Below are 10,283 nucleotides of genomic sequence, written 5' to 3' on the forward strand. Positions count from 1 at the left end.
AAAAAAAAAATTAATTATCCAGGCATTTTCCCCTCGAATCAACCGGAGGATCTCTCCGGCTGGAACGAGTTTGCAGCACGAGTGGCGAAGTTACAATATTTATCTCCATAAACGTGTCACCTGAGCCACACTCTTCCTCGTGGGTAATTAGCAAGAGGCCAATCAGCGCCGTGCCGGGCAGACACCGGTTTGCCTCTGGGCGTGCCGAGGAGGTGATTTATGAGAGGGATGGAAGAGCTGTGGGTCTGGCCAGAGCTGTGAGCGAAACCGCGGCGGAAAAAGGGTGGGGAAAAAAAAAAAAACAAACAGCAACAAAAATAAAAACAAAAAAACCCCAAAACACTCAAGAAAAATAACCGAAACGTTTGCAGGGCTGTTGGCAGAAGTGCTGCCTGCCCCAGGAGCACCCACGGCAGGAGGCAGCGCTGGTAATTCCATCGCTGCGCCCGGGGACTTGGATGGGGTTGATGAGAATACAGGTGAGATGCAAACGTGTGTTGGGGTGGAGGAGTGATGGGAGGCGGGGGGGTGGGGGGTGGTACGTGCTGTCCCCTCCCCCTTTTTTGTGTTTTAAGTGTTATTTTTGAAGTTTAACCCTGTGCTGAACGCACCCTGGAAAGGAGCCTGTGTGATGTGTGGGGTGGAGGGGAGCTTTGGGCAGGGCTGTGGCTTGAGCTCGGGGCTGCATTTTGCATGTCAGATGCTGGCCAATGCACAGATGCATTTTGTTTGTTTGTTTGTTTGTTTTCCTTCTCCCTTCTCCCCATCACAGAACCTCAGTTTTTAGGGAAAATCTTGAAAGTGGGTCTGCTGAGCAGCACTGCAAGTTCTCTGAGCAGGCAGGGCTGTTGTCTTCTGTAGGATAATGGTCCTTGGGGAGGTTTTCTCTCCATCCTTGTGCTCCCCTTGCCCCAGCACTGCTCACAGTTGGGACGGTGCTTTCCTTGAGCCGTCCTCACAGTGTCTGAGCTCTGCCATGCCTTCATCTGATCATCACTCAGCGGTGATGGCAGAACGGTGCGGAGCAGTCCGAAAGGTTACATCCTGCTGTAAATGTCACGTCCTCTGCTGTTCATTCAGGGCTGATACTGATGTGGTTGTGCTCCCCGTGCCTCTGGGAAGCAGGAGGAGGCAGCTCTTGTTCTGCAGCATTGGTTCTGGCACTGTCCTTCCCCCTTCCCTTCCTTTCCTTTCCCTTCCCTTCAAAGAGGAATTCTATTTATTTCAGTCTAGTTCGTCTTCAAACCTCAGAGCTTCCTGCTGCAGGAAGGACCACTTTCTCATTTATTTATTTTTTATTTTTAAGACATGGGAGAGAAACATCAGAAGGTCTGCAGTGAAATGCAGTTGCGCTCTCAGAACCTCTTTGATTGCAGCCTCTAGAACTGGCACAAAATGCATGCAAAGTTCAAAGCAGCAGATGGCTGAGGTTCTTCTTGAATGTAAGGGATACTGAAGTCTGTTGTTATGGCCTTCACAAACTCTGTAGGAAGGGGTGATGGGTTTGCATGGGTGGCATGGAAGGAAATCAATGTCAGTGGATTTTGGAAGTGGAAGAGGGATGGGGAGGGGGGTGTAGGGCTCACCCCCATCTGCCAGGAGGGTTGAGCGAAGTGTTGTGCTCATGTTAATTTCTGTTAATGAGAAAGAGCGAGGAGATCCAGCTGCTTGGTGTTCGGCTGCAGAGCAGGTTTGGGTTATTGCAGAGCTGGAGCCCACAAGTTCTCTCATGCAGTGCAGTGTGTGAAGAACATCAGTCTGCTCACCGGGTTCCCCTTCCCAGCTAGAGGAGCCAGCAATGCTTTTCTTCCATGCTTTGGAAGAGTGGAGCTTCATGGCTTGAAGCTGCCAGGCAAAAATACAGGGGAATTTGCTACCTGCCCATTGTGGATGGTTGTCTGTGCTCCTTATTTTGCATGGTGTGTGTCCTCCCCTCCTGGCAGCATCCCTCATTCGCAAGGGTGCAGCTGGGCTCAGCGCTGCTGGGAGTGTCCCCTGTAAAGGAGCAGGCGGTGCTTTTCATCACTTCTTCCAAATGCAAATACCAGCCCATCCTGAGTCATGTGCAGAAGTGCAAAACAGGGATCCTCCTGTTTTCCTCCAACTGGCAGAGCTGAGGGAGTGGGTGATGCAGTGATCCGTGCCCAGTTCTGCACACACTGCAGGAGAAACCCGGTGCACAGAGTGGGGCAAAGAGGTGCGAGGGGAAACGGGAGCAGCATCAGCAGCTTGCTGAGCCAAGGGCCAGCTGGCAGCAACGGGGGTGAGTATGGCTTTTACAAATGTGCCTCAGGTGGGAGTGAGTTGCTGTGTGATGGAAAATAGGTGCAAGCCCAGCAGTGTGGTGGGGGATTGCCTGCAGGCTGTGCCATCCCCTGTGCATTGGTGCAGAGTGAGTGCACAGCTCCTGAGGGTGCTGTGCTGTGCAGCTTAGCCTTGGTGCAGCAGTTGCTTAAAGCTTTTGCAAATGGGAAACTGCTGTGAGGATCACCTCCGTGCAAGAGGTGCTGGGAGCAAAGTCCTGGCAAAGAGAGGTGTCGATGGTGCAACCATGTCGATGGTATGGGTATGGTTGCTGGCCTCCAGGTTTGGGCTGGGAGAGATCATTGCCAGGTGTGACCGTGCTCAAGAGAAGCTGCTTTTTTTCCATTCTGAAACTGCAAGTGACAATCTCTGACACTGCCCCCTCCAAAGGGTGCCCCGAAGTGGCACCCTTTAACTCACCCCAGGCTCACATCTGCAGACATCTGTCCAATTCAGCTGGTGGGAGCTGAGCTTGGCAGGGTGCCTCTGTCATTTCTGGAAAAATCCCCTCTTCCTACCACCCTGGGAGTGCTGGGTTAACATCTCCCTGCTGCTGACCCACCAGGGAGACAACGCTGTTCTTGTGTTTTATTTTATGTTGATATTAGAGACATCCTTTAAAGCAGTGTCAGCTCACAGGCCGTCACTTTTGTGATTGACAAAATGCTCACCACTTACCTGGGATGTATTTGAGAGCAGCAAGGAAGAGGCTATTTTAAAGTAGTAAGTGAGGGCTTCATTAATTTTCATTATTTGCGTAACAGCATCCCCTAATTAATAGGTTTTGGGCAGCCTTGGAGCTAGCACTGGAGTGGGGTCTCCGGCGATGCCCTGGGAGAGGGGTTTTATTGTTGGGAATGGCAGCTTTGCTCCATATTTTGGTAAATCTAGCAAGCAGAGGGTGTCTGAGGCAGTGCTATGGGGCAGAATGCACCTTTCCTGAATCAAGGATCTTCCTTTGGTTCCATCTCTGTTTCTCTCTCCTGTTCTATGCTGCAGTTATGCAGCATTTGCTATAACAGCAGCATCGGGTTGCATCAGGTGGCATGGGATACAGGGCTTGGTTCAAAGCAGAGGAGAATAGCTGCTACCTTTTGGAGTGGGAAGGAGATAGAAGGCTTCACTGCGCTCCCTGAGCTTCCCACAGCAATAACCTGCAGAGCTCTTGCAATGTGGCCTTGGGTCTGCATTGGAATTCACACCCACTCATCCCAGCGGGGACCCTGGGGCTTTGCTTTTCTTCTGGTTAATCCAATCCTTCTCCACAAAGGAAAACTTCTGATGTCCGTCCTTGTATTCATTCGTTTTTCCACCAAACTCTTGTGAGGTTCAGTGTGCTTTGAGCTCCTGTAGGTATTTCTGGGAACTGAGAGGGTTTGGGGCTGTGCACTCAGGATCGCTCATGGGTGCCTGGGAGCCCACAGCTTGCAAACTTCCTTCAGGTGAGATAAACCTGATGAGCTGAGCGAGGCATCGCTGACAGACAGCAGCTGTTTTGGAAATGCATGACAAAGAAGCATGGGTTTCATAAGTTAAAATGTGTATTTTTGTTCCACGTGCCACAGTATCACATTGCCAGTAGCAGCCTTCAGAGGAGGAAACGTGATTTGGCTAAAATTTCTGGGGTGAGGCAATAAAATTAACCTCCTATGCAAGGAACTGGTATTCATGAAGCTCATTTGTTTGGATGCAAATCACTGCAGACCTTTCCCTGATACGGTGGGGAAAGGGGAGCTTTCATGAGCCTCGCATCCGCTCCACAATGGAGCTGCTGAGTGGATTAATTGTGATGCAAGAGCAAAATGCCCTATTAGAGACCATTTGTATTCCATTATATCTGCGGACTGCTGCTCTTTGGATGGAATCTTGACACAGCTCTTCAGATGCTGCTTACCAGAAAGTCCATTTCTATAATACCTTCAAGAATGGCTCATGGCACACATACCCAGGAGCACTTTCCCAAAGCCTTGAGCTTTTCTTTTCTTTCTTGCAGAAACAAGCCAAAGAAGCCTTTAATTAGCGCCTTTAATTAGAAGGTGGGGCTCCCATTTTGTATCTTACCTAAGGGACTGCATGGGCACCTAGTCTTGCAGATGTCACCTTAGGGCATTGCTTCAGTGCTCACCAGTAGTGTCTTCTTCATTGTGTTGTTTTTTTGGGTGGGGATTTTTTTGTTGTTGTTTTTTGGGTTTTTTTTTTTTGCTTTGGTTTGATGATTCTTACTGAATAAAAGCCTAGATCTGGTTTTGTACCAACAGGTTCCCAGTTTAAGTTCCAAGAGAAAAGGAGCGGCTTCCTAAGGACTGTTGGAGGCTGGGATGTTGACTGAGCTTCCGGAACTGGGAGTCAAAACCCCACAGAAGGGCACGGTTAAAATGCAGAGCTGTATGCAGAGCTGAACGCAAAGAGGCTTGTTGCTCTCCTATCCCTAACCTCAGAAAGTGAAGAGGTAAAGAGGTCCAGAGAAAGGACAATGAGAGAGAAAAGCAGAATAGAGATCGATGTTTTTCTATTGCAATCATTCTTTTCTGCAGCTGTCTCATAAAAGCAGTGGCGTTTTGTCATGTTTTGTGCTTTATGCCTTCAGTGACTGTGCTGGGATACCTGCCTTTATATAGTGGACAATGGCAGTGCTGTTGGCATTGAGCTGCATCCTGAGCCGTGCTGCACCTCATGTGGATTCACATTAAATAAATAGAAGGAGCATCCAGCCTACAAGAGCCGTGCTGTGCAAGCAGGCGTATAAACACGTCAGTTATTCTTTGGTGTTCAGTTCAGTGCACGCTTCTCACTGGAGAGGAGTTGGTATTTCAGACCTCCTGTAGCCCTGTTTGGAGTCTTGGTGTAGGGGGCAAGGATATTTTGGGTTTGGGTTAGACCCTTTGGAAATCTGGGAGGGTAGAAAATAGTGGTGTGTTAGATTTTTCTTTGCTTTGTCACTGGTACCAAGTGCTTTCAGTATGAGGAAGTCTCAGTGCTAAAAAGTGAAACAGAAAAACAAATCTCAGGTAGGATAATGAGGATGTGAGGATGTTAAGTTGCAGTGCAAAGGACCAGGTAGTTGGGTTTGTGCCGTTGGACAGAGTGGGTACGTTGCTGCTGATGCTCTGGGACAGGTCCTTCTGCCCCTGGCTGGCTTACTGAGCAGCTCTTCACTCCATCTGCCACCCCTGAGAGGTCATGCCAGAATGGTGACAGTTAGGGACATGGCAGTGGGTTAGTGGGCATGGCAGGGGTGTGTTGGGGTTGGACTTGGTGAGCTTGGGAGTCTTCTCCAACTGCAGTGATTGTATGATTCTGTGAGCCAGGCTGGAAGCAGGTTGGAACAAAGTTGATAAGACAAGAGCTGATGGTCTGGTTGCACCAGAAAAGGTTCAGGTTGGTTATTGGGAACAATTTCTTCTCCAAAGAGCAGCGATGCATTGGCGAAGGCTGCCCAGGGAAGTGGTGGGGTGCTCATCCCTTCCAGAACCATGGAGATGTGGCACGTGGGGACGTGGTCAGTGGGCATGGTGCGATGGGTTGGTCTTGGGAATCTTGGAGGTCTTCTCCAGCCTTCACGATTTGATGATTCTAAAGCTCGATGCTGCATTTTTTTCCTGTAGATTCTGTCTATCCCCATTGGCTTGAAGCCTGCGAGCACGGTGTCTTCTAGAAGCACGGCTGCAGGAGCTCCAGCCCTTTGGTGGGCACTGCAGCTCTCGCGCTGCGTCCCCCTGCCAGCTGATGAAAGCCGGCTGGAGCGCGGCTACAGCCGTGTCCCCAGATCCTTCACCAGGGCCTTGGGCTGACACGTGCACCCATCAGCACGGGTATTACTCATCTGAAGAGCAGTTCTAGACAATACCCTTGGCTGTCATTGCGGCCTGTTCTTCTCGTGCCCCCGAAGCCTTGCAAATCACTCACGGCTTGACATGGCCGTCTGCGTGTATGTGAGGAGAAACCTACTGAGAAGTTGTTTTAATTAGATGTTAGTGCTAGCAAATAAATAATGTTCCCTCTGCATTGTGCGTGGGGAGACGGTTTTCTCCCGTGCCTTCAAATCTGGTGATTAATTATAACCATTAATCCCCATGAATGACAGCAGTGTATTAGGAGCAGAGCAAATGTTAAAGTAATTTGAGAGGCTGTTGTCAGGTCATCGGCTAACCTCTTCTTGTATAGTATTTTCATAAGGTGTATGTATTTCTAGACTTGAGACGTTGGCTGGAGACAAAATTTGAAGATTGTACAGAGATGGATCATGTACAAGGGCAGTGTTGGGGTCTGAGTATCACAGCCCGGACCGAAAGCAAGTGGTAAAATCAGTGTAAAATCACTCAAAAGTTGGATTTAGGAAAAACCAAACTATTCATGAGCTGAAGCTGAATTTGGCAACTCGATATGTTCGAAATCCCCCGGGAGAGTTAATTTACTTTTAATGTCCAGGCATTTCGTTTGAAATGCCAAAATGAAATGTGTCATCTTGGAAATGCCAGAGCGTTTCTTTCTGACATCTTCTCAATGGAGCTTTTCAACTCCTTTGTTTTGAAACGGCGGTTTTCAGTTAGAAGGAAGAAAGGTTAAACAAGACGGTTAAATGACTTGACAGTGAATGAAGACATTTCATTTTGATTTACACAGAACGTGGAGGGGTGGCGCGCTCGTTTTTTCGTGTAGCTGATCCCCTTTCCCTTTCCTGAAATCTGTTTCCAATTGACCTCAGCCATTTTGATCCCTACTTTTAGCACAAATAGGAAATGTCAACGGATTAGAAAATAAAATCATTATTCCTCCTCTTCCAGTTCCTGGAAGGGCTTAGTTGGGAAATGATGAAAACCACTGATTGAAGACCCAAGAGGGAATACAGAACAGCCTTTCAGCATCTGATGCTCCTACATACAGGATTTCTTGGCGGGCTGAAGGAGGAAAATTGAAGCCAGTTCCTCACCTACTGGTAGGAGCAGCATCCCTGGCACGCTTCTCATAGCAGGGACACGGGCTGGGATCTCATCCGACTCATCCCTGGTGAGCTGGGGAGGACCTGTGGGAAGCTGTGCTTAATTTGATGCCAGTTGTCTTTGGTCCTTTTATCAGTGACGTGGACAAAGGAGTTGAGTGCAGGCTAACGAAGTTAACAAAGTATTGTCTAATACTAAAACAGGAAGAGCCACTGATTCCCTCGAGTGTAGAGAGCCCTACGGAGAAATCTTGATAGCTTAGGGCACTGGGCAGTCACCAACCATACGAAATCCAGCAGATTAGGCACGTGGGTTGGTGTTACCCGGGAGGGATGTCTGTGCTGGGGGACAGGGAGCCGGAGCGCGGCCCTGCAGAGAGGAGGTCTGTGGGGTTTGGCTGATGACAGGCTCTGTGTGCATCGACAGCATGTCAGCTGTGCCCTGGAATAAGGCATGTGAGGGGCTGCATGGAGCTCTGAGCTTCAGCCCTGGCTGGTTCCTTGGCTCTGCTCTCTGGAATCCCTTTACACGTCTCAGCTCTGCCATGGGCTGTGCCTGCCTTCTCTTGGCTTGCCTTTTTCCTCTGCGCTGTGTGGCCTGATGTGGGTTCCTTCCCATGGTAGTTGTGAGCCCCTGATAATTTCATTTAAGGTTCCGTAGGAAACTCTGCTGCCCTGGGGAGTGAGTAATGCTCAGCAGGAAGGAAACTGCTGAAATCCAAATAGAAATCCTAACAGGGTTGTGCAAAAATGACTCGGAAAGCACTGCTGGATTTCAAACCCAGAGCATGAAATCCTTTGCACCTTTTCTTTCCCCTGTCTAAGCCATTCTCTGGAAATCTGTGTTGAGGAGGCAGCGTTCTGTCCTGTTACCAGTCGCTGCAGAGGGGAGGTGTAGCTTGCAGAAATACTGAGGGCATCTTGGAGGCTGCAGCAGCGTGTGCATTGATGGATGGAGATCATAGAACCACAGAATCATTCAGGTCAGAGAGAACCTCCAAGATCCCCAAGCCCAACCTGTCCCACTGTGTCCATCACCATGTCCCCAGGTGCCACATCTCCACGGTTCTTAAGCACCTCCAGTGTCAGCTTTGTGTCACCTCTAGGGGAGCAGACAGAAGTTTGCTGGGTGATCCTGAGCATCATTCCGTCTCGTGGGAGTTATGGGATGCCAACCTGCTGCTCACCACAGCTTTGGGTAAGTTTTGGGAAGCCTCTGAGTGGTCCCAGCTGTGGTGAGATGTCTTCAACAAGGTCGAGCCCAAAGCTGAACATGGAGCTGGGGTGTTGGGGTTTGTCTTTGTGCATGACTCCTGCCTGGCTTCCTTCACCCTTTGCAGCATGCTCGACTTTGAGCTTTTGGGCTTTAAACTAGTGCAAACACAAGGTTTTTCAAAGCTTATTTAGCAGGGAGGCTGAGAGAAGGAAAGGCTGTAGGGCCCAATGCACAATTGATTCTCATTGCAGTGGCATCGACCAGTGTGGGATCTGGTTGATCCAGGTAGGTCACAATAAGGCTGGAACAAGAATAGATTGCCCAAGGAGGCTGTGGATGCCCCATCCCTGGAGGCATTCAAGAGGCTGGATGTGGCTCTGGGCAGCCTGGTCTGCTGTTTGGTGACGTGCACATAGGAGGGGGTTGGAACTGGATGAGCATCGTGGTCCTTTTCAACCCAGGCCATTCTATGATTTTATGATTCCAAGGCAGATCTTCACTTCTGTTCTTCTTTTGCTTTGTCTGCTGTGGCCCTAATTCTGCAGAAGAGATGGATTGTCTCTTTGGGGTCAGTAGGGATGCTCTGGGCATCGTGGCATGACGGGGCACGTGCACAGCCCCATGGTTTTAGGATGGTACATGGACTCCATGAGGCTCTGTGCATCTGCAGGTCCTGCATCCTGCCCCTCAGTTCCATTCTCCAACCACAGCAGCCCAGCATTGGTGCTGTAGTAGTGCCGGCTTGTCCAGCTGCACAACACCCCCATATTTTGGGTGCCTCTGATTTTCCTTTATGCAGTGCCTGCATGGCTGTGCAAAGCAGGGGACGTGCTACGGAGCGTTGGCTGTTTTCATGTGGGCACAGCGGGGTTTTGGAGTGGCGAGCTGTCTGTTATGGGAGACATCTGCAGAGCAGAAGATCTGAATTTCTCTGTGCTCTGATACAGGCAGGTATGAGCACGGGGAGAGCTGGTGGCGAGGCTCTGGCTCACACCCGTTATTTGTGGGATGCTTTTGTTATCTTTTGGAGATGAAAGGTGCCCCAGAAATGTAAACCACCGATGAGCCACGCTACTTCTAATGTAAAACAGTACTAATAAATGTTATCTTGCAGTCCCATTCATCCCTCGAGGTCACAGAGCACTCCATAAATTGCACTTCAGCCTGTCGCATTCCAGCTGCTGAGTGCACCGAGATGCAGCAGTGTGTGGGAACAGATGTAACGCTATCTTTGAGGCCACTGATTATGTTACCCACGGGTTAATGGGAGCGTTTCAGATTTCCCTCACTCCCCCTTGTCCCAGTCTGCATCAGTCTGGAGGCTGGGCTGTGCCTATCTGGCCTCCCCTCCTTCCCATCCTGAGCAGGCCAAGGACAAGATGAGCCTTTTGGAAGTGGGGCTGAGCGTGCCTGAGCTGAGCTATGTCTCTTTGGGGACATCCTTACTGCTCACACCACACACCCTTTGCCCTCAGCCTCGTGCACGGGGCTTTTGGCAAGGAGGAAATGGGGAAGGTCGAACTGTTCTGGCCCACGCACAGCAGCCTAATTGATTTAGCAGTTTCTTCAACAATCCATCAAACAGTCGAACAGGACCCTTCCTTAGCGCTGAGCCATCTGTGTTTTTTTCTGGTACTCCTCCAAGCTTCTATCCAAAAGCGGGGGAAAATAGTGCTCTGAAGGTGAGGGGATGGAGGCGTGTCATAAATTATAGAATCATGGGTTCGCAGATTCATGGAATTATGAAAACCATAGAACCGTAGAATGGTTGGGTTAGAAGAGACATTGGAACAGCACAGAACTAAAAATGGTTGAGTTGGAAGG

At 49.7% G+C, this 10,283-nt stretch overlaps 1 long non-coding RNA gene across 1 annotated transcript; it reads left to right on the forward strand.

The window, feature by feature from the left end:
• The first annotated feature begins 230 nt into the window (after positions 1–230).
• LOC122192432 lies at positions 231–4,801 on the forward strand. The gene is made up of 3 exons (XR_006182603.1): positions 231–283; positions 372–479; positions 4,563–4,801. It is a non-coding gene; the product is annotated as an uncharacterized LOC122192432 (long non-coding RNA).
• The last annotated feature ends 5,482 nt before the right edge of the window (positions 4,802–10,283 follow it).

This window comes from Lagopus leucura, unplaced genomic scaffold (genome assembly GCF_019238085.1).
Source record: "Lagopus leucura isolate 7727_CA_CO unplaced genomic scaffold, USGS_WTPT01 27-10_obj-0_obj, whole genome shotgun sequence".
NCBI lineage: Eukaryota > Metazoa > Chordata > Aves > Galliformes > Phasianidae > Lagopus > Lagopus leucura.